Source organism: Psammomys obesus, unplaced genomic scaffold (genome assembly GCF_907164565.1).
Source record: "Psammomys obesus unplaced genomic scaffold, mPsaObe1.curated_primary_1811, whole genome shotgun sequence".
In the NCBI taxonomy this organism is placed as follows: Eukaryota; Metazoa; Chordata; class Mammalia; order Rodentia; family Muridae; genus Psammomys; species Psammomys obesus.
The window spans coordinates 2,883,147-2,907,352 of record NW_026589137.1 but is presented as its reverse complement, the minus strand read 5'-3'; positions in this window follow the sequence as shown (position 1 = coordinate 2,907,352).

Genomic DNA, 24,206 nt, shown 5'->3' with positions numbered 1-24,206 from the left:
CTCCTGCAGCTGAATAACACCTTCAGCAACATGGCCGGATACAAAATTAACTTGAAAAAATCAGTAGCCTTCCTGTATACAAAGGACAAAAGGGCTGAGAAAGAAATTAGGGAAACAACACCCTTCACAATAGCCACAAAGGACATAAAGTACCTTGGTGTGAACCTAACCAAGCAAGTCAAAGACCTGTATGAAAAAAATTTCCAGTCTCTGAAGAAAGAATTAGAAGATATCAGAAGATGAAAAGATCTCCCATGCTCATGGCTTGGCAGGATTAACATAGTAAAAATGGCTATCTTACCAAAAGCAATCTACAGATTCAATGCAATTCCAATCAAATTACCAACATAATTTTTTACAGTCCTTGAAAGAAAAATTCTCACCTTCATAAGGAACAACAAGAAACCCAGAATTGCTAAAACAATTCTCTACAGTAAAAGATCTTCAGGAGGTACCTCCATCCCTTATCTCAAGCTGTACTATAGAGCAACAATACTAAAAACTGCATGGTACTGGCATAGAAACAGACTGGTGGATCAATGGAATCAAATAGAAGACCCTGACATAAATCCACACACTTATGGACACCTGATTTTTGACAAAGATGCCAAATCCATTCAATGGAAAAAAGACAGCATCTTCAGCAAATGGTGCTGGTCTAACTGGAAGTCTACATGTAGAAAAATGCAAATAGATCCATACTTATCACCCTGCACAAAACTAATGTCCAAGTAGATCAAAGACATCAACATAAAACCAGACACACTAAACCACTAGAAGAAAATGTGGGAGAAAGCCTTGATCTCATTGGCACAGTAGATAACTTCCTGAACAGAACACCAACAGCACAGGCTCTAAGAGCAAAAATCAATAAATGGGACCTCATGAAACTGAAAAGTTTCTGTAAAGCAAAGGACACTGTCCTCGCAACAAAACAACAGCCTACAGATTGGGAAAGTATCTTCACCAACTCTATATCTGACAGAGGGCTGATATCCAGTATATATAAAGAACTAAAGAAGTTAAACAGAAAAAAAACAAGTAATCCAATAAAAAATGGGGTACAGAGCTAAACAGAGAATTCTCTGCAGAGGAATATTGAATGGCAGAGAAACACTTAAAGAAATGTTCAACCTCATTAGCCATCAGGGAAATGCAAATCAAAACAACCCTAAGATTTCACCTTACACCCATCAGAATGGCCAAGATCAAAAACTCAAGGGACAACACATCCTGTAGAGGTTGTGGAGAAAGGGGAACCCTCCTCCACTGCTGGTGGGAATGTAAACTTGTACAACCACTTTGGAAAGCAATATGACACTTTCTCAGACAACTAGGTATAGCACTTCCTCAAGATCCAGCTATACCACTCCTAGGCATATATCCAAAAGTTTCTCAAGTACACAATAAGGACATTTGCTCAACCATGTTTGTAGCAGCCTTATTTGTAATAGCCAGAAGCTGGAAACAGCCCAGACGACCCTCAGTGGAGGAATGGATGCACAAATTGTGATATATCTACACAATGGAATATTACACAGCAATAAAAAATAACATGAAATTTGCAGGTAAATGGTGGGATCTGGAAAAGATCATCCTGAGTGAGCTATCCCAGAAGCAGAAAGAGGCAGACGATATATACTCACTCATATAGATATATAATATCGGATAAACCTACTAAAATCTGTACATCTAAAGAAACTAATCAAGAGGGAGTACTCTTGCTAAAATGTTCAATTCCTATCCAGAAAGGCAAAGAGGCTGGATATCAGAAGAAGAAAAGAGGGAACAAGTCAGGAGCTTGACACAAAGGACCTCTGAAAAGCTCTGCCCTGCAGACTATCAATCTAGATACTGAGATTTATGGGCAACCTTTGGGCAGAGTGCTGGGAATCTTAGGGAAGAAGTGGGAAACAGTAAGATCTGGAGAGGACAGGAATTACACCAGGAGAGCAACAGAACCAAAAAATCTGAGCACAGGGGTCTTTCCTGAGACTGCTATTCCAACCAGGGACTATGCATGGAGATAACCTGAGACCCCTGCACAGATGTAGCCCATGGCAGTTCAGTATCCAAGTGGGTTCTATTGTAATAAGAACAGGGACTGTCTCTGACATGAACTGATTGCCCTGCTCTTTAATTTCCCCTCCCTGAGGGGGAAGCAGCATTACTAGGCCACAGAAGAAGACAATGCAGCCACTCCTGATGAGACCTAATTGACTAGGATCAGAAGGAAGGAAACGAAGTCCTCCCCTATCAGTGGACTTGGGGAGGGGCTTGCATGCAGAGGGTGGAGGAAGGGAGGAATTGGGACTGGAGGAGGGAGGGAACCACGGGGGTGATACAAAGTGAATAACGTATAATTAATAAAGAAAAAAAGAAAAAAAAAAGAATGCAATTCCTTTTCCTAACAGGTAGAAGAGAAAAGGAAGCACTGCAGAATTGGGTTGTTGTAGATAGTAAATGAAGTCCATAAAGAGCCAGACATGTATCATCAGTATTTTGAGGGATCAGAGATTCTATAGGAAATGTTGAGGCAGCTCTTAAAGATACAAGTCTTCAGGAGTCCATTACATTGCTCATTTAACTACAGCTCTTTCAGAGTAACTCCTTGTGGTTTCTTATGACACTTTACTTACTGTCCAGCATTATGTTCCTAATATCTCTGCCTCCAAAAGAAATATTGTGAGAGGGCATGGTATCAAAACCAAACCTATATCATTTTCTTCTTCCTGTGCTATAGATATGAAAGGGATTGCTGACCTCATGAACTGGGTTACATAGAAGATGTGTCCTTTCTGCTCTGTGAGGATAAAGGAAGGTATCTCTTTATGTACCAGAAGTGGGCCTTCACCAGAAAATATATTTGCCAGGATTGAACACAGAGGTGCCCAGGACTATTTAAAACAAATCTCTCTTCTTTGGAAACTTCTTAACTTTATGAAAATTTTATTCTAACAAACACTGCAAAAATCCTGTTAGAGAGTATCTGACTAACCATGTTTCTGAGAAGCAGTTTCATAGAATAGGGAAAGAGAGTCTAGAGTCACCTTGTCTTAATTAAAGCCCACATCTACTACTTATTACATGATTCTAAGCCAGCTACTAATTGTGTGTGTTACCCTAATACAAATGGAGATGGTGTTGGTAATAATACTCCCTTTGCAGTTGCAGTTTATGCAAACCATGATTGCAATATTATAATTTATGCTATCTGCCAGGAACATGGTATCAAGGAATATTTAACTGTTATTAGTATTTTTCCCTGTGTACAAAAGGAAAATGAACCCTAATAAAAATAGTGACCTGTGCCAGGAAGAGTGGGTAATGCTTTTTATCAAAGGAGGCAGAGGCAAGCAGACCTCTATGAATTGCAGCCCAACCAAGTCTACAACCAGAGCAGTCTAAGATAAATAGTGAGACCCTATCTCAAAACAAATACACAAACAAAAAAAGAAAGACAGAAGACCCAGAAATAAACCCACACACTTATGGACACTTGATCTTTGACAAAGATGCCAAAACCATACAATGGAAAAAAGATAGCATCTTCAACAAATGGTGCTGGTCTAAATGCATAGCTACATGTAGAAAAATGCAAATAGATCCATACTTATCACCCTGCACAAAACTAAAGTCTAAGTGAATCAATGACCTCCACATAAAATCAGACACATTAACTCGGTTAAACGAAAAATTGGGGAATACCCTAGAACTCATTGGTACAGGAGACAACTTCCTGAACAGAACACCAACAGCACAGGCTCTAAGAGCAACAACCAGTAAATGGGACCTCATGAAACTGAAAAGCTTCTATAAAGCAGAGGACACCATCATCAAAACAAAACGAATGCCTACAGATTGGGAAAGAATCTTCACTAACCCTCTATCAGACAGACGGCTTATATCCTGTGTATATAAAGAACTAAGGAAGCTGAAAAGCAACAAACTAATCAATCCAATTTAAAAATTGAGAACAGAACTAATCAGAGAATTCTCGATGTAGAAATATTGAATGGCAGAAAAATGCTTAAAGAAATGCTCAACGGCATTAGCCCATCAGGGAATTGTGAATCAAAACGATCCTGAGATTTCACCTTACACCCATCAGAATGGACAAGATCAAAAACTCAAGTGACAACACATTCTGGAGAGGTTGTGGAGAAAGGGGAACCCTCCTCCACTGCTTTTGGGAATGTAAACTGGTACAACCACTCTGGAAATCAATATGGCACTTTACCATTTTCATGCTTGCTCTTATTATTCCTGGTAAGGTCATATATTCTGTTGCTGCAACATACCTTTGCCAACCTTAGAAACAACTTCTTCAAGATTCCAAAGAATCCTTTCAAAGTAGAGGACCAGATTAGGACTGCTGAGACATAAAAATTGTGAACTAAGGAACTATAAGGTTATTGCTTTTCCATCATGAAACAGTTATTGTTCGCCTACCCAGAACACACAACCTTTAAGACAAACTAATAAATCTTTTAACATACAGGAATTTATGTTCACACACACACACACATATATATATGTATATATATGTATATATATATGTACATATATTTATATAGTATATATATATATATATATATATATATAGTTAAAAGAAACCTGACAGATACAACATGTACCCCTGGGCCATGTCTACTTTCTCAAAGTCCTTTAAATACACCATTCAAAAACTAGTTGGAATCATTCTTATTTTCTGAATATTTTGGAATATTAAAATGCATGCATTGAAATCTAATATTAGTTTTATAGAAATGAGGGAGAGACTTCAAAGTTGATTAAGCCAAGGGGGCAGATAACTCATAAGCAAGATTAGATACTCATAAAAGTAGCTCAAGTGATCAGATGTTGCACTGCATGCCTTTAATCCAAGTACTTAAAAGCAGAGGAAGGAAGATCTTAGGAGCTCCAGTTCAACCTGCTCTGTAAAATTCCAAGATGTCCAGAGTCAAATAGGAAAACCTGATTGAGAGAGAGAGAGAGAGAGAGAGAGAGAGAGAGAGAGAGAGAGAAGCCCTTTTATCATTTGAGGCCCAGTCAGAAAGCACAAACTTTGAAACATAGAGCAAATTTTGCTAAACACATTCTGTTGATATGCTGCTTTCTTGGATTTTTTGCCCCTAGGACCATGAGCAATAACTATATGTGTCATAAGAACTTTCCTAGTACTGTCAAGAGATGCCATGGCAAAGGAAGCTTATTAAAGGTAGCATTTAATTGAGGGCTTGCTTATATTTTCAGGGGGTTAGTCGAGTATGAATGGAATGTAGTGGCAGGCAGGCAGGCATAGTTCTGGAACAGTAGCTAAGGATCAACATCCTGGCAGCAGCAACCAGGAAAAAAAAAAAAAACTAGCATAGGCTGTTGAAAAGACAAAGCCTACTTACTCCAACAAGGCCATACCAACTAATATAAAACACAATCTCCTCATCTTTCCCAAAGAGTGATTCTAGGAGAGCCATTTTCACTTAAACCACTACAATATAGTATTTATAAATTACCTAATGTAAGTTATTTTCTTTCAACCTCTAAAATGGACTAAGACACCTACATTTGATGCTCAAGATGGAGAAAGATCACAATATTTTTATCAGTTTTTACCTTTACAAGCAGTAGCCAAGACAGAAGAATAAGTTTTCTGGTCTTAATTCCACAGGGGATATGTTTGATCTGGATACAAGTCGGAACCTCAAATAATGACTCTTTGTTAAGATTATACTCTCCTCCAACAAGCTCTTTTGTAATTAGAAAATTAAGGCTTGGAATCAGATTTATTTTCATATTAATATGTTGTATAACCTAGGGCAAGTTGATTATTCTTGAAAAGACTTCATTTTCCTCCAAAATAAAATGGTGAAAATTTAGTACCTATTCCACTGTGTATTTTTTTATTGTCAAGATGTAAAATATATAATTCACCTAACTCATTATTTAGCATACAGTAAATGCTGTAGAAAACGTGATCTATTATTACAGTTTAGTTATACTGTACCATGTCTAGGAAAATAAGAAACAGCACAAGAAAAGGAAAGAATAAAAGCAAATATAATGAGAATCATTACATGAATTTTTAAAGAGGTGTGAGTTCAACATCATTAAGGACAACATGTGGACATCACCTATAACCATCTAAAATAAAGGTACACATAATATAAGTGAAAGGCAATATTTAAGTGGTTAAAGATAATATTGATATCAGGCAGAGGAGCCCAGAAGAAAATGTATTCAGTGTTTTCAAAGAGATCTAGTTCTAGAAATGAGAAGTTGGAGAAATCTGTTATTTGCCTCCATATATTATCCAGAAACATATACTGAGTAACATTAATTTAAGAATGCTTATTATAAGTGTGACTCAGGCTGATGAAGGCTAAATTCAACTTAGGATGCTGGACATAAACATGTATAACTGTTGTTTAAAAAATAAATAGTGACGTACCCTGTAGCAGGCTTTCCACCTGACCAGGAGATGTCCTTCACCAGTTTCCCTTCTTGTTCCCAGCCCTCTCCCTTCCCACTCGTGTTCTCCCTATATCTGTCCCATACCCTTGTTTCCCTCTCCATTCCATCTCCTGCCTTGATCCCTCTCTTCATCCACTTCTGTTGTCTATTCCGTTTCCCCTTCTGAGTGATACTCAGGCATTCTTCCTTGGGCCATCCTTGTTACTTAGCTTGTTTGAGTCTGTGAGTTGTAGTGTGATTATCCTGTACTATAGGTCTCATATCCACTTATAACTGAGTACATACCATGTGCACCTTTCTAGGTTAGAGTTACCTCACTTAGGATGATCTTTTCTAGTTTCATTCATTTGTCTGTAAATTTCATGATTTCTTTAATAGCTGGGTAGTATTCCATTGTGTAAACGTACCACAAATTCTTCAGTTAAGGGATATCTAGATTGTTTTCTAGTTTCTGGCTATTATGAATAAAACTGCTATGAACATGATGGGCAAATGTCCCAGTTTTATGGTAGAGCATCTTTCGGGTATATGCCCAAGAGTGGTATAGCTGGGTTTTGAGGTATAACTTTTCCCGAATTTCTGAGAAAACACCAGACTGATTTCCAGAAAAGTTGTACAAGTTAGCATTTCCACAAGCAATGGAGGAGGGTTCCCCGTTCTCCACAACATTTCCAGCAGCTTCGCTTGATAATTATGACTACTTGTGTAGGTAGGGGCATAGAGAATAGATTGAAACCAAGTGACACAAGGGTTAATGTATAGCCAACCTTTACTACAAATTCATAGGTTGAAATTCAATTCCAATTACTATCAAGTAATTCTGAAGGTTTATGACAGGTAGTCATTTTGTCAGTGCACTGAAGCATGAAATTGTACCCCATACTTCATGTGGTTAGTACACAGAGGTGAGTTTCTTAGCTAGTGAGTGATCATAGTGGATCATTCAACACCAAAGACTCCACTGTCCCTTTCTGTAAGTGTCCACAGCCTACCACTGAATTGCAGTTCATCACTGCAAATGACTGACATCAGAATTTTTAGGAACTGTGATAAGGGAGGAGGTAACTTTCTTCAGAATGCCAGTTTTCAAGTAAGGGTGCTGAACAAGATGCAGTGAAGGAATATGGAACCTTATGATACTGGCATATTTTATTTTTAAAGTTATTTGTTTACACCTGTATTTTTTTAGATTGCTAAAGATTCAGTTACCTTAAAATGTTCAGTGATACATGGTACATAATCACTTATACGTGGATATTAGGCATATAATGTAAGATAAACATACTAAAATCTGTACACTTAAAGAAGCTAAGCAAGAAGGAGGACCCTGGGTAAGATGATCGGTCCTCACTCAGAAAGGAAAATGGGATGTACATAGGAAGAAAGAGAAAACAGGAAACAGGACAGGAGTCTACTACAGAGGGCCTCTGAAAGACTCCACCCAGCATTGTATCAAAGCAGATGCTGAGACTCATAACCGAACTTTGAGCAGAGTGCAGAGAATCATAGGAAAGAAGAGGGAGATAGTAAGGACAGGAGCTCCACAAGAAGAGCAACAGAACCAAAATATCTGGGCACAGGGGTCTTTTTTTTTTTTAATTTTATTTTTATTTTTAGTTACATTTTGTTATCTCTGTGTCCCAGCTGTATCCCGCTCCCTCATTCCCTCCCCAACCCCACACTCCCTCCCTGGTCTCCTCCCTGCCCCTTTCCAAGTCCACTGATGGGGGAGGACCTCCTCCCCTTTCATTTGACCCTGTTTTATCAGGTATCTTCATGGCTGGCTGCAAAGTCCTCCTCTGTGGCCTAACAGACTGCTCCTCCCCTGGGGGGGGGGGTCAAGCAGCCTGCCCTTGAGATCCTGTTAGAAATAGTCCATGTTCCCTGAGACTGATACTCCAACCAAAGACCATTTATGGCTTAGATGTAGTCCATGGCAGTTCAGTATTTAAGTGGGATCCGTAGTAAGGGGAACAGGGTCTGTCTCTGATATGAACTCAGTGGCTGGCTCTTTGATCACCTCATCCTGAGTGGGGAGCATCCTTGCCAGGCCACAGAGAAGGGCAATGCAGAGTTTTGTCTTGAGACCTGATAAACTAGGGTCAAATGGAAGGGGAGGAGTACCTCCCTTAACAGTAGAATTGAAGAGGGGTATGGGAAGGGTATTGGAGATGGAGGGAGATTGGGAAGGGTGGAGGGAGGGAGCTACAGCTGGGATACAATAAGAATAAACTCTAATTAATACAAAAAAAATCAAAATATAGTAATAAAATAGTAAAAAAAAACTGTTTAGTGGTATGGCACACACATTTGAAAAAAATCACATGCTACAATAGCATACATGAATCTATGAATTAGCAAATATCTCAAAAATAATTGTAGTAGGTGTGATGCTGCAAAACCATAATTCTAGAGCTCACATTCTAGAGACTAATATAAGAGAATCACAAATTCAAGGTCAGTCTGGACTACATAGGAAGCTGACAACCAACCTGAACTATATAATAGGATCTCCTCTCAAACAAATACAAAAACAAAAGGCTCTACCCTGCAGACTATCAAAGCAGATGCTGAGACTTATGACCAACTGTTGGGCAACATGCATGGAATCTTATGTAAGAAGTGGGAAATAGTAAGATCTGGAGAGGACAAGAACCCTACAAGGAGAGCAACAGAACCAGAAAATTTGAACAAAGGGTTTTTTCCAGAGACTCATTTTCCAACCACGTACCAGGTATGGAGATGACCTGGAACCCCTGCACAGATGTAGCCCATGGCAGCTTAGTGTCCAAGTGGGTTACATAGTAATGGGAACAGGGACTGCCTCTCACATAACCTGATTGGCCTACTCTTTGATCACCTCCCCCTGATGGGGGAGTAACCTAACTAGGCCACAGAAGATGACAATGCAGCCACGCCTGATGTGATCTGATAGACTAAGATCAGAAGGAAGGAGAGGAGGACCTCCCCTATCAGTGGACTTGGGGAGGAGCATGCGTGAAGAAGGGGGAGGGAGGATAGGACCAGGAGAGGAGGAGGGAGGGCCTTATGGGGGGGGGAGATACAAAGTGAATAAACTGTAATTAATAAAAATAAATAAATTTTTAAAATATTCATATCACAAAAAATGTCAGCATCTAATGCCATGATTTCTCAAAAGTTTGACTGCTGAACAAGGACAACAACAATGGCATGCTGAGGTAGAAACAGTGAGTGAAGGGGCATTTGAGGCCTCAGTTCTGTGCTGAAACACTCAGGCCACTAAACAATGCTGAGAACAGAGCAGAAGAAGTGCTCTTCCCCAAAGAATAGTATACCACTTAGATATCCAGTACCAAATTATCAGCCCTGCAAATGTACCTACGAGCATGTCATACATATTTTGTAGGTTGTTTTAGGACTATATGTGTCTGTACATATACACATGGAATAAGAATGAGAAAAGAGTCTTTCAGAGGCCCATGTTCTTGTCTTCTCTACTTCTGATGTCTATCCCATTTGTCCTTCTGAGAGAGGTTTCAGCCTCTTCCGTAGTGTCTTTCTTGTTGTTGAGCTTCTTGAGGACTATAGATTTTAGTATGTTTATCCTATATTATATGGCTAATATAGGGTCAGATAGAAGGGGAGGATGTCCTCCCCTATCAGGGGACTAGGGAAGGGGCATAGGGTCAGAAGAGGGAGGATGGGTGGGAACTAGGAGGAGATGAGGTGAGGGAGGGGACTACAGTAGTGATACAAAATGAACACACCATAATAAATAAATAAATAAATAAATAAATAAATAAATAAATAAATAAATAAATAAATAAATATTGAGAAAAGAGGTGAGGAAGTGAAAGAGAGCAAGGAAGTGTATATGGATGGTTAAAGGGTGGAAAGGAAAGGGAGAAAATAAAAATGAAAAATTAAAAAGAAGATACTTGAGTCAAATAGTTGAAATCTGGCTTGATGACTGGCTTGCAAAACAATGATTTGCTAGTCAGTTTAAAATTTATGTCCTGAAATTTTGAGCTAAAGTGTATGTAGTAGTGAATTATGTATTTCATTTTTAATTTGTACTTGTGCCATTTAAATAAACAAACATACAAAAATTGAATTAGTGAATTTTTTTTTCTGCTTTAACAAACTGTATGAGAAAAACAACTTAAGAGAAAAAGCTTATTTGCTGCACAGTTTCCAGAGACTTTACTTCATTGGCTGCTGTCTATAGTGCTCAAAGGCTCACCCCATGTAAGCAGAGAGAGAGAAAATGAAATGACCCTGAGCAAGATATATCCTTACCCTTACGGGACACTCCCAGTGATGTATGTTCTTTTCCCAGAGGGAGGTTCCCCCTTCTAAGATTTCCATCATCTCAAAATGCCATAAAAATTAAGATTACATCATTGGAATAGTACACTAATGAGCTGAGTCTCCATGATTCAGTGTCATTCCAGAACACCCAGCTGTTGGATGGGTACCAAGACTTCAATATAAGACTTTCATATTCTGTCCTTAAACACTAACTTTCAAGAATGCCAAGATCGGTCAAAATTTAGGCATCTCACATGTTCTCCTTCCTCTCTATCGTTCAAATCCAAAATTGCAATCAGCTATACAACTTCATATATCCTCATTTTTACCTCTTCTGCTGGGTAACAAGAAAGACTGTTCTCTGTAAGTATTCAGATTATATAATTTCCATAATCTCAAACTTGCACTATGCCATTTGTATAGCTTCCAAATCCAAGCAATCTTTGTGACCACAAGAAACTTTTTATAGGTTGAAGCAATGTTTATATTATGACTTGTTTAACCTTTTCATTCAGCTCCTCAATATGGCTTCACTTCCCACATATCTTTACCTGTTCTTCAAGTCATGAAGAGACCAATCCAGTTTCTTAGTTTTGGGGAAGTGGTTTGTTGGTTGTTTTGGTTTTATTTTTATTATGGGAAGAAAATCACTTCTTTCCTTCAATATTCTACTCAAATCTCTTTCTATTTATGGTTACTTATGATAGAAAGTATAGAATAAAATAAAAATGTCTTACCTAATTAAACATATTTGAGTGTGATTCGATCTCTGCCACATAATAAATGGGTCAGACTAAGTTACTTCATTATTTCCTTTAAAAGCGCACACCTTTATTTCTAAAATGAAAGTAATGTATTATTGGACATTGTTAGAATGAAAACTTAATTTTTTTGTTTGACTCTACAAAACACACACACACACACACACACACACACACAGAGTCCTGACACTAGAACATTCCATGTTGCTTCTTCTTTTCTTCATTTCAGTCTGTGATACCCTCTAGCTCATTCTTGAATTCAACTACTAATTTCCATCAGTTCATTGATCTCTACCATCATGCACAATTACTCTTCTATCTGCATTATGCATAGTTAATAGGGAGATAACTACATGAAGAAAGTAAGATTAGGGAAGGGGATTTGAGAAGCAAGAGCATCATTCACTATCTATTATTTGAATCCAGTTGTATTCAGGTCCTGGATCTCATGATCATGACCCCTTCAACAATGGTTCTTAAATTCAGTATATACAAGAATCATTTGAAAAGATTATGAAAACACGGAATCCTATGAACCATTCCTAATGTAAGAGCCTAAATTAGTCTATGTCAGAGCCAAAACCTGCATTGTGAATATTTTTCACACAGTGGTTATGTTACTGATCTGGAGAACATATTTCAAAAACCAAGCCTATAATTATAGAATTCATGCTTTTCTTCATTTTTTTTTTACTTCTTTCTGACCCATACATGACAGTTAGTGCTGCCATTACTTAAGACACAGGTCAAATACAGCCTTTTGTGGAGCTTTGTTTGATCTTACACCCTTTACTCTGATAGCTTCTGGAGTCAGCAATTCTGGAATATAAAGTAGAAATAGATGAAAGTTATTTCTCCACATATATGCTATGATACATACTTGCCCCATCTCCCTACACACACACATGCACAAACACAATAAACATATATAAATATAAATATAAATAAGCATGTATAGTTTGATATATTAAATTAGCATACAAAAGAATAGGTTTCACAGTCATCCTCTCGCCCTCCCCTAGTCTCCTCACATACCCTCAAATGTTTTTATGTCACATGCATTCTACCAACTTCTTTTACTTTCATTTCCCTTTAAGCTCTTATCTCCCCCTTTTATGATCTTTATCCAAGTTTCATGACCCAAACCCTTTCACAAACACATAAATGCATACACATATAATTCCTTTGCAATGTATATTTCAATATATAATATATATCATAATGTATAGTGTTTACATACATATGTATATGTATATACATAACATGGTTAAAAATGAAACAATGGGGAGAAATAGTTTGGCATTTAAGAGTACTGATTGCTCTTCTAAAGAAACTGGGTTTGAAAGACTAGCCAGTGCTGCTGCCCAGATATAGCCTATCACAGCTCCATATCCAAGTGAGATCCCTAGTTAGGCGAACAGGGACTGTCTGAGACATGAACTCAATGACTGACTCTTTGACCTCCCCCCTCTTCCCGAGGGAGGATCAGCCTCGCTAGGCCACAGAAGAGGACATTGTAGCCAGCCCTGAACAGATCTGATAAGCTAGGATCAGGAGGAGGAAGTCCCACATCAGTGGACTTAGAGAGGGGCAGGGAGAAGATGAGGGAGTAGAGGTGGGATTGGGAGGGAATGAGAGAGGGGGCTACAGCTGGGATACAAAGTAAATAAACTGTAACTAATATAAAAATAATAAATTAAGAAAAGAAAAAAGGTATTGAAGATTCTCTAATCTTAATATCAAAAGATATCAAATTTTTATCCATGAAAATTCATATAAAATGAAAATGTATATACACTTAGTTAATGTGCAAAAAAACAAACAAACAAACAAGCAAACAAACTCGGTTTAGTTTCTACCACCCACATGGCAGGTCATAACTCTCTGTAACTCCAGGTCCAAGGAACCAGATGCCCTCTTCAGAATGCCTCCAGCACCAGGCATGTATGTGGGTGCACTTATATACATGCAGGCAAAACACTCAATAACACCAAATAATGTTTTTAAGAATCTATGATCCACATGGTAAAATATCTCTATTTTTGAGAATGGCTTATTTTTGTTTACCATGATAATTTCCATCTATTTCTCTGAAAATGTCATTTTACAATAAAGTTTAATCAGTGCCAAAGAAAACTGAAATCAGAAAATTGATATTCTCATGCCAAGATTTTTATCTAAGCTAGCACTGGGAGTGAGCTCAATAAGTGATAAACAAGATATTAAATGGAAGATCTGAATCAACTTCCCTGAAGATTTCGATGTACTATGTTGAAAATCACTTCCATCAACTTATCTATAGATGTAAAGGGATTGATCCAAGAATCACTTACATTAGAACAATCTTAGAAGGATTTTTGCAAATGAAGTTTTTTGGATTTTGTTGTTGTTTTGGTTTTTTTTGTTTTTTGTTTTTGTTTTTGTTTTTGTTCTTTTTTTTGAGACAGGGTTTCTCTGTGTAACAGCCCTGGCTATCTGTGAACTCACTTTGTAGACCAGACTGGCTTCGAACTCCTGTATATCTGCCTGCCTCTGGCTCCAGAGATCTGGAACTAAAGGTGTGCACTACCACACTTGGTGTTTTCTGAAATTAATAAAAGAATTTAATAATTTTGGAGTGGGATGCAAGAACCATCTTTTAAAATAGAGTTTCCTAGCATATATTTATGAACACAAAAGTGTCTTTAACTTCTTTTTGTTATCTTTTCCTAGAATTTAATTCTGTATTTGGTGATATAAAAGAAATTCAATAAATTTTTTCACTAATTGACCAATTTAGTGAAATAGTCAAGCTGTATATTTTTCAAAACATAATTATCAAATGAGATTTTATTTGCTTTGTGATAATTTTGTCAATTTGACAAAATCTGAAATCACTTAGGAAGGAAGTATTAATGAGTAATTGCAAAGATTCTGTTTTGTTCTTGATATATATCTTGGGGATTATCTAAATTGTTACTTAAAGTGGAAAGACATGGGGGTGTTCAAAGCCCTTCAGTGGATCCTGGCTTATACGTGAGTGTAGACATAAAGCTGAGCACTTACACACATGCATTAATTTATTGTTCTCTGCTCTTGGATGTGGATGTAATGTGACCAGTTCATGGCTCCTTGATTTCCATGAAATGAGAGACTTGTCAGACAAACTCTTTCTACCTTAAGTTGCATTTTTTCAGTATATTTTTATCACAGTAAGAGGAAAGGAGACTAACACATAAGCAAGAAGTGGGCTTCTGTTATGATAAATACAATCATTTATGTGACTTTTAGGTTTTTGAAACTAATCTGTAAGGGGAAATGTAGAAGAGTTAAGAACTTTGGGCTAGAAAGGGCATTATGTACTATGAGAAGAGCTTAATGGGCTATTCTTTTTCTTTCTTCCATTTTAGTTGGAGGTAGGACAAAAGACACTGTCATCAAAACAAAATGACAGCCTACAGATTGGGAAAGAATCTTCACCAACCCTTTATCTGACAGAGGGCTAATATCCAGTATATATAAAGAACTAAAGAAGCAGAAAAGCAACAAACCAAGTAATCCCATTAAAAAATGGGGAACAGAGCTAAACAGAGAATTCTCGAAAGAGGAACATCATATGGCAGAGAAACACTTAAAGAAATGTTCAACCTCATTAGCCATTAGGAAAAGGCAAATCAAAACGACCCTGAGATTTCACCTTACACCCATCAGAATGACCAAGATGAAAAACTCAAATGACAACACATGCTGGAGAGGTTGTGGTGAAAGGGGAACCCTCCTCCATTGCTGGTGGGAATGTAAACTGCTACGACGACTTTGGAAGTCAATCTGGCGCTTTCTCAGACAACTAGGAGTAGTGCTACCTCAAGACCCAGCTATACCATATCTAGGCATATACCCAAAAGAGGCTCAAGTACACAAAAAAGACATTTGCTCAACCATTTTTGTAGCAGCTTTATTTGTAATAGCCAGAACCTGGAAACAACCCAGATGTCCATCAACGGAGGAATGGGTACAGAAATTGTGGTATTTTTACACAATGGAATACTACTCAGCAATCAAAAAGGAGGAAATCATGAAATTTGCAGGCAAATGGTGGAATCTAGAAAAGATCATTCTGAGTGAAGTATCCCAGAAGGAGAAAGACAAACTTGGTATATACTCGCTTATATAGACCTACAAGATATGATAAACATAATGAAATCTACACAGCTAAAGAAGATAATCAAGAAAGTGGACACAGGCGAAGATGATCAATCCTCATTTAGAAAGACAAATGGGATGTGCATTGAATGTATGACAGGAGTCTACCACAAAAAGGCCTATGAGAATGTAATAAACAACAGACACATAATGGCAACTATCAGCAACATGTTGTTATGTAACATTTGAAATGCATGGAAATGTGGCTTGTCTGAAGTAAGATTACTTTGAGGTTAAATACATAAAGCATAAAGCAAAATTTCTTGACTGCATGTTGAATTGATAATATATTAAAATGTATCTTAATAAAAATATAAATATTTTTATTTAAAAAATTTGTTTTTATCTTTTTTTATAATTTGTTCATTATGAATCCTGATTGAGGCCCCACCCTTCCCTTTGCCCTATTCACTTCCTCTAGTCCACTGAAAGGGGGAGTTCTCCACCTCTGTCATCTTCCCATAACTTATCAAGTCTCATCAGGACTGCCTGGAGAAGAGTAACGTATGCAGTGAAGACCTAGTTCATTATGTATCAGTAGGGAATGAAGATTTTCTGTATTGAAAAAATGGGGTAAGGGCTATTGGTATGGTATTTTGGGCAAGTATGTGGCTTCGTACTGTTCATGTCCTTAGAACTTGAGTGAAGCTGAACTTAACAAACTGATTTGTCTGACAAAGAAAGGGGCATGGGTTAACATAAAGGTAAATGTCTGGAGATGAGATCACAAAGATTGCTACTCTTAATGAGAAAATCTACAGAGACAATGGGAAACTTTTTCCTTAGGATCAGCACACAGAAGCTGATTCATCTGTGGTCCAAGGGAACCAAGCTAGATCTCCAGCCTGTAGCAGAACTTGGCAGTGCTTTCTGTTGGCACTGGTTTTGAATATGAAGATACAAGAATAAGGGGGTCATGGAGAGCAGATGAGGCTGAAACTGTGTTGTAGGGCTGGAATCCCTGCAAGGAGTCCATGAAAGACAGTTGCATGAAGCTATGAAAGTGAAATCTAATTTGCTGTGAAGACTATAGAATGTTGGAGTTGCCTGAACTATGGCACATCCACCAAGGAGAGCTATGTAAATGGAATGAAATTAGCCCAGTAGGGAATCTGGGCGTGCTTGGTAAAATGGAGCTGAAAGATTGAGGTAACTTAAGCCATTTGGAGCCAATAAAATTTTACCACAGGGCATGGAGCTGCAAGATTGGGTGTTCTCCATGCTGGATTGGGGGAAGGGGGATGTATGGTTTGATTAACCCTTTTCATGTCTTGGTTTGTCCCTTTTAGAATAAAAATGTTTGCTCTGTATCATTATATGGTGGGAGGTAGTAATTTGTTTTTTATTTTATAGGAGCTCACAACTGAAAGACTTTCTTTTTAAAAATCATTGGAATTTTTAAGAATATTGGTTACTTTTAAACTTGGGACTCTAATTTTATTATATGAGATAAACAGAAGACTTTGTTACTGAAAGAGGTGGAAGTTTATGGTGCAAAAGTGATGTGGTTGTATGCTGAGGTGACAAGTGATGGTGTTTTGTGCTTAGTTTTGTTAGAGTCACCTGGGATGAGTATCAATGAGGTTGTCCAATGAACTTTCTCAAGAAGATACTCACCTATAAAGACATAATGTCAGCTAGTCATAAAATAAACTCACATCCAATCTCTTTATCCCTCTTGCAAAAACCCTGGGGCCTTTTCTTGAGTCCAGGAAGCAAGTAAATAACTCAGTAGAATCATCTCTGCCTCAAGTCTGCCTTTACCTGTCTTAATCTCTCCATATACATCCTCTTGCAGGTTTGTGTATGATCTCATCAAGCTTTGACACTAAGATACTAAAAACAGAGAGACATCCCAGCAACTACCTAATATTAGGTACTTAATGCCCACAGTTCTTAAAACCACATTGCCATCCAGTTTTTATTAGTCTGGGTTCTGTAGAGCAACAAAACTCATAGAATTTATATACATCATATATATATATATATATATATATATATATATATGATATATATCATATATATGACTTATAAGCTATGGTCTACATAATCAAATAATGGCAGTTGGTGAACAGAAACTCCAAGGACACGGTTGTTGTTCAGTCTACAAGGCTGGATGGCTCTGCTGGTTCTCAGTATACACTGGAATTCAGAAGAAGTAGGCTCCAATGCCAGTAAAGTGATAGTCTTGATAGCAAGGAGGCAAAAATCAGTGTCCTTATATAGGTTTCCTATAGAAGGTGTGGTCAAGATTAAAAGTGTTTCTTTCTGCCTGAAGATCTAGAATAAAGGCATGTGTCTTTCCACCTCGTTGATCCAGATTAGAAGCAAATCCACCTACTTTAAATTAAGCAAAAATACCTCACAAGTGTGTTCTCCATTTTTGGATTTTATTTTAATTCCAGATATAGTCAAATTGAATAGCCATCACACAGTCGCAGAAACAAAAGGTCAGAACAATTAAGTAATTTATGCAAGGTCAGAGTCAATGACCTTTGCAATTTGAGGGCAGAATTGTACTCAGTCTCTTAATTTCTGTTCTGTTACCATGTTGAAACAGTAACATGACCAAGAAAATTTACAAAGGAAGCATGTAATCTCAGGCTTGTTTACAGTTTCAGAGTGTTAGTTCATAATCATGATGGGGAGTATAGTGTCAGGTATGTAGGAATGGTACTAGAGAAGTAACTAAGTAACTCATATCTAATCTGCAAGTTGCAGGCAAAGAAACCTCAAAGCTCAACCTTTTGACACACCTCCTCCAATATAACCCTATATACTCCAACACAGCATGTTGTTTGTAATATGTCACTCTGTAATAGAAACTTCTGTCATGTTCTATATACCATGATGAAACACCATGACCAAGGCAACTTATAGAGAAAGCTTCTAAGTGGGAGCATACTTACAGTTTCAGAGAGTTAGTATATGATCAACGTGGAAGGAATTGTGGCAGGAGGTAGTCAAACATGGCTCAAGATCAGCATCCAAGAGCCTACATCCTGATCCACAAACATCGTGAAATGAGATTGGGCCTAACCTAGGCTTTTGAAATCACAAAGCTCATTCCCAGTGGCACTCATCCTCCAACTAGGTCACACCTCCTAATCCGTCCTAAAGACACTGTCAATTAGGAACCAGATATACAAATATAATAAGCCTATGAGAGCCATTCTCGTTCAATCCACCATAGAAGCATTTATTTATTATATTTTGTGTGTATGTGTGTGTGCCTGAACATATGTATCTCAGGTGTTTAGATGTATAAAGAGGCCAGAAGAGGATCTCAGACCCCCAGAAACTAAAAGTGGAGCTACATGTCATGATGAGCTGACTGATGTGCCATGCTAAGAGCTAAACCTAGGTCCTGGGAACAAATTCTCTTTATCATGGTACCTAGTCTCCAGCCTCTGAAACATGTATTTTAAGGAAATCTGATAGTTCATGAATATTACGGGTACTTTTTAGTTATAGAAATAGTACTCTACCTGAGAAGGCACAACACTGTTCATTACTAAAATTACAATATGGATTTTGTAAGCAGTACATGGTAAATTAACAGGTACCAAAATATCTGATACTCAATTTAAAAATGTTATTTATTTAATCACTTTACAGCTTGATCCCAGCACCTTCTCTCCTCTCTCCCCAGTCCCGTCCTTATGCTCCAACTCTCCTTCTTCTCAGAGAAGGGGGGTTCTTTAAGGGGTACCAATACACCCTGACACCTCAAGTAACAGTAGAACTAAGCCCATCTTCTCCCACTGAGGTCAGAAAAGACATCCCAACTAGGAGAAACGGAATCAGAAGCAGGCAAAGGAGTCAGAGACAGCCCCTACTCCCATTGTAAGGGGACCCACAGATCCAAAGAAGCCAAGGATGTCCCAAGGGAGGATGCTTGAATCTCACACAGAGGAGGAAATAAAATAGACATCTGAAGTAGATGGAGGTAGGGAGCTATGGGGGAGATGGGATAGGGAGAGTAATGGGGGTGGGGATCAGGTGTGGAGAGAGCAGGGGTAGGGAGGTGGAGGTGTAGGATCCAGAGAGAAATCAGAAATTTGATACTAATTTTAAACAACTCAAGAAATAATGTAAAGCCATGTGTTCCAAATGACTGAGTAATTATGTTCTGGAACTAGTATGGAACTAGTTTATTATAAGTCTTAAAGTTTGTAAATTCTGAGATAGTTTCTCTGTGTCTCTTTATTTTTCTTTTAATTCAAAAGTAAAAAGCTGATGTTGGTTTCCTGTGACAGAGAAAGTTGTAGTAGCATTACCAGATCTTCTTGCATTAAAATAAATCATATCAAAACATAATTGTTTAGAACAACAACACTCATTTCCATATTTGTCATAGCATCTGTGGGTTGTGAATGTCAGGGAGGGATGAACTCAGAGTTTCCTATGTGATTTTGTTCAAATGGCGGTTGAAGCCAGAATTCTAGGGGCATTAATAAAGCTATGTATTTCTTTCATCACATGTCTTATCATCTAGTTGCTCTAAATGGTATTCTTTTCTTGTTATTGGTTTGGTTATTTTTTATATTCTAGCTTTCTCATGTTTCCTCATGGAGAACTTAAGACAGTTGAATGCTTGCATTCTGGCTCAGGATTCTAGGCAGATAACCCAAAATGCCACTTCTCATATGTCTCTTCTTATAAACTAGTCTCAAAATTTGCATCACATAAACTTTACAACTGTCACAAGTCCACCTAAAATTGAGACAACACTGACCCCAGTGTTCCAAGACAGAGGGTCAAAACATGTAAAACTAGAAATATCACAATCAATTTTGGAAAATCTGCACTCATCTTTTAAGACCAGTTACATTTTGTTGATATACGTATTGCATTTAAACAGGCTTTTTGATGTTTCAATAAGCAGTTAGTTTTCACATTAAGGTCATGATTGAATGTGTAGATATATTTTGCTGCATTGAATGACAGAAAAAACCTAGAAACATAGCTTTAAGAAAACCTTTAGTACTCTCTTTTTATTTGCATATTTATTTTCCACACTTTCAGTTGCCTGTGATAAATTATAATTCAAAAAATATTAAGTGAAGATTTTCATAAATGAATAATTGATGTTTTATGTTTTAAATTGCATATAATTCTAAGCAACATAATGAAATTTCATAGCATCCTCTTCCATAACACCTGGGATATTAATAATCCAGTGTATTTTTACTATGTCAGTCACTTAAGGCTGTCTTGGTTATCAGACTATCAACAGTATAATGCTATGTTCAAGTAACACTCATTGCAGCTGTCTAATACTGCATCATAATGCCTACATCATTCACTTACTTCCATTTCATCATGGAGGCATAACATCATCTAACAGCATCACATAGGTAGGTATAGTGCAATGAGATAGTTTGGGAATTATCACATTTGCATAACCTATATTTTGTTATTATATGCATTATGATGATATTTATTATCAGTTATTAATCCCTTACTAATCCTAATCTATAAATTAGTATTCATTTAATTTATTGATTTGTGTGCATGAGTGCACACATGCCATGTTCTGTGTATTTGTATAGTCAGAGGACAACTTTCAGAGTTGATTCTTGCCTTCCAACTTATTAAGGTATCTTCCTGTTGCTTCTTCTGTACTGTAAACACCAAGACACCTGACTTAGAGCTTGTCTTTGTCTCCCATCTCCTTGTGGGAATGTTGGGATTATAGGTGTAGATGACTGCACCTAACTATTTTAAGTGAGTTCGATGGATGAAACTCAGGCCGTCAGGCTTGGGTAGCAAGCACTTTTATTTGCTGAGCTATCTTTCTCTAAAGTTGGATCTCTACTTTCCTTGTGAGTGGGAGTATGTGTGTATGTGTGTGTGTGTGTGTGTGTGAGAGAGAGATGTTTGTGTGTGTGTTTATGAAGCATTCATATAAGATCTTCTAATATAGTGCCCACAGCTAAGCAGGGATATATACAATTCCCCAAAGTTATGTGAGGGTGTCCTAGTTATGTAGCAGCACTGGTATTCATACTTATTAAGAATTTCTGTAATGAAACAGTAACATTATTTACAATTATAAAATCACAAATGCCTCATTTTCCAAGCATGAATGTACCTGGCAACACTAGAAAAGTTACTAGAGGTTTTACTCTCTACATTTTCTGGCAGCTAATGAGAGTCCAAAATATTACATGGACAATTTCAGAAATGAATAAGTTATGTATTTCATGTTTTTAAATTCTTACATTCAAACCACATGTAGCACGATGAAATCTTGTGTCATCTTGTAATAAAATATTACAAGGAAAGATGTTTATTTCTGTGTTTTCATTATGTATAGATGCACTGTATTTTTTTTGAGATTTATTGTTTGAAGCCTTATTTGCAATTGATAAATGGTCTTTATAATTGAATTTCATATCTTTACTGTTAAACAGGATTTAGCACAGATTATCAGTTGGCATTTTCAGTGAAGAGAGAAAAGTGAAGATACATTGTTAAACATATATCAAGGAATTATTTTAGTGTACACATGATTCATATTTTACTGTGTTATACTTTATAAATGATAAGCATAATCTTGGTGATCTAAAACCCTAGAAATTAGGGTTTTTTAGTAACTTAATCACAGAATATAGATCACATCATTAAACAGGAAGCAAATGAATAGATCATTTACTATTGTTGGTCAAGTTTAGCTAGAAATAATTCAAAAGGCTTTAATTGATATCTGCAATGTATTCTTGTTCGATTAGAGATTTAAATGAGAGCTGAGACAATGGTGACCTTTAAATATCCTATTCATTTTAAGACTGCAGTAGATGATTTTAAACCAATTAATTATAAGCATTATAAGTAAATGAGTTATTAGCATTCATGAATTCTCTAACAGCCAATTTGTTCTTGTTCCCAAACCCTTGAAGTGCCTATTTTATAATTTCACAGAGTTGTAACCATAGGAACTAAGTGGTTTGCAACATAAAACTTTATAATTAATGAGGGTATGTTTTCATCTCTTTACATCATATTGAAACATATACTGAATACAGATGCTATACCTCAAGGATTGCTGGTTAGCTCAAGTGTTAAAATGTTTTATAGCTCTTCACTTCTTAAGGTTTCATTTTTATTTTTAAAGAAAGATTTTACTGGGTACCTGTTGTGTTCCACTCACTATATTAGACACCATGAAAAATAAAAGAATTAACCACTCTTATTTCCATCTAGAAATTTGAAACATGGAATAACATGGTGTAATATTTAGGTACATTAGTGAGTTAGTATACAAAAGGCACTGTGAGCTAAATGAGAGATTGCCCTAGTTGTATTCTTGTAACAATTATATCTGCATAACTGGTAGCTAGTATTAATTTGCTATGAATATTACTTTTTAATCTAGAAAGGGCTATGAAAATGCAAATGAAATGCTTCAATTTATAGTTATGGCAATAAATGAAAATATATAAAATAAATCAAGCCTTTGACCAAGAAAAGTTTATCAACTGTTCATTTTATTTACAAATGATGTAAAATGAGTTTCAACCTTCCTTTCATCTTTTCCTCTGTGCTTCTTTTTCTCCCTTTCCCCTAACCTCAACCACATTTCTAGCTTAGCTATATCTATATCCATCTGTGCATGTTTACTCATTTTTTATTTCTATGTGTAAATGTGGCTATTATGCATATATTTATATATAGACACACATCTATATTCCCAGGAAAATGTATGATATACTTCATATAAGAGTGCATAAAACACTTATTTTTACATTTGTTAGGAGCAGTAAATATTTAAGATAATTTACCCAACATCCTTTATTTATGAAACAAGCCTCAGCAGAGAAAAAAGCTAAATGGCATTTATTAAATTTCAAGCCTAGTGTTTAAAATAAAAAAGTTATCTATCTTACTAAATGAAAAGGAAAACATACATTTATGTATATCTCCTAATAAAATAATATGGTATGGCTGTGCATTTATATTTATACAAAGAATACAAGGAATGAAAAAGAAGTGGTTAAAAAAAAGAACTTTTCCATATTCAGAAAACTGAAATGTTTGACAAAAGAATTAGAGCATCCTTTCTCACTAACTACACCTACTTATAATTGAAGCACATGGCTCCATCTTCACTGTTAACCAAGTCAACCAAAGTGATAATGATATTATTATTAGGTACTTGGTTAGTGTTAGACCATTCATTTTGTATCTTTAAGATGCTGGCCACTCTAGAGGACAGATCTCTCAGAGTCTGAAGAAATCAGGCAACACCCTTCCCTAAAGGTGTGTGCCTGCTCAGAGTGCAAATCATAGTCCCTTCCCTGAAGCTGTGGTCTTTAACATACTGAAGTAATATGGTAGAGAATGTCAATAAAAGTTTCTCCCAAGGTTCCTAATGCTTTGGAGCCAGGTATTCCTTAGCTACATCATATATTATTGTATTGCACCTACCCCTAGGGAAAATAATATAAAAGTTAGCTCTTTCCTTTGTTCTCTGGGACTACAAAGCCCACA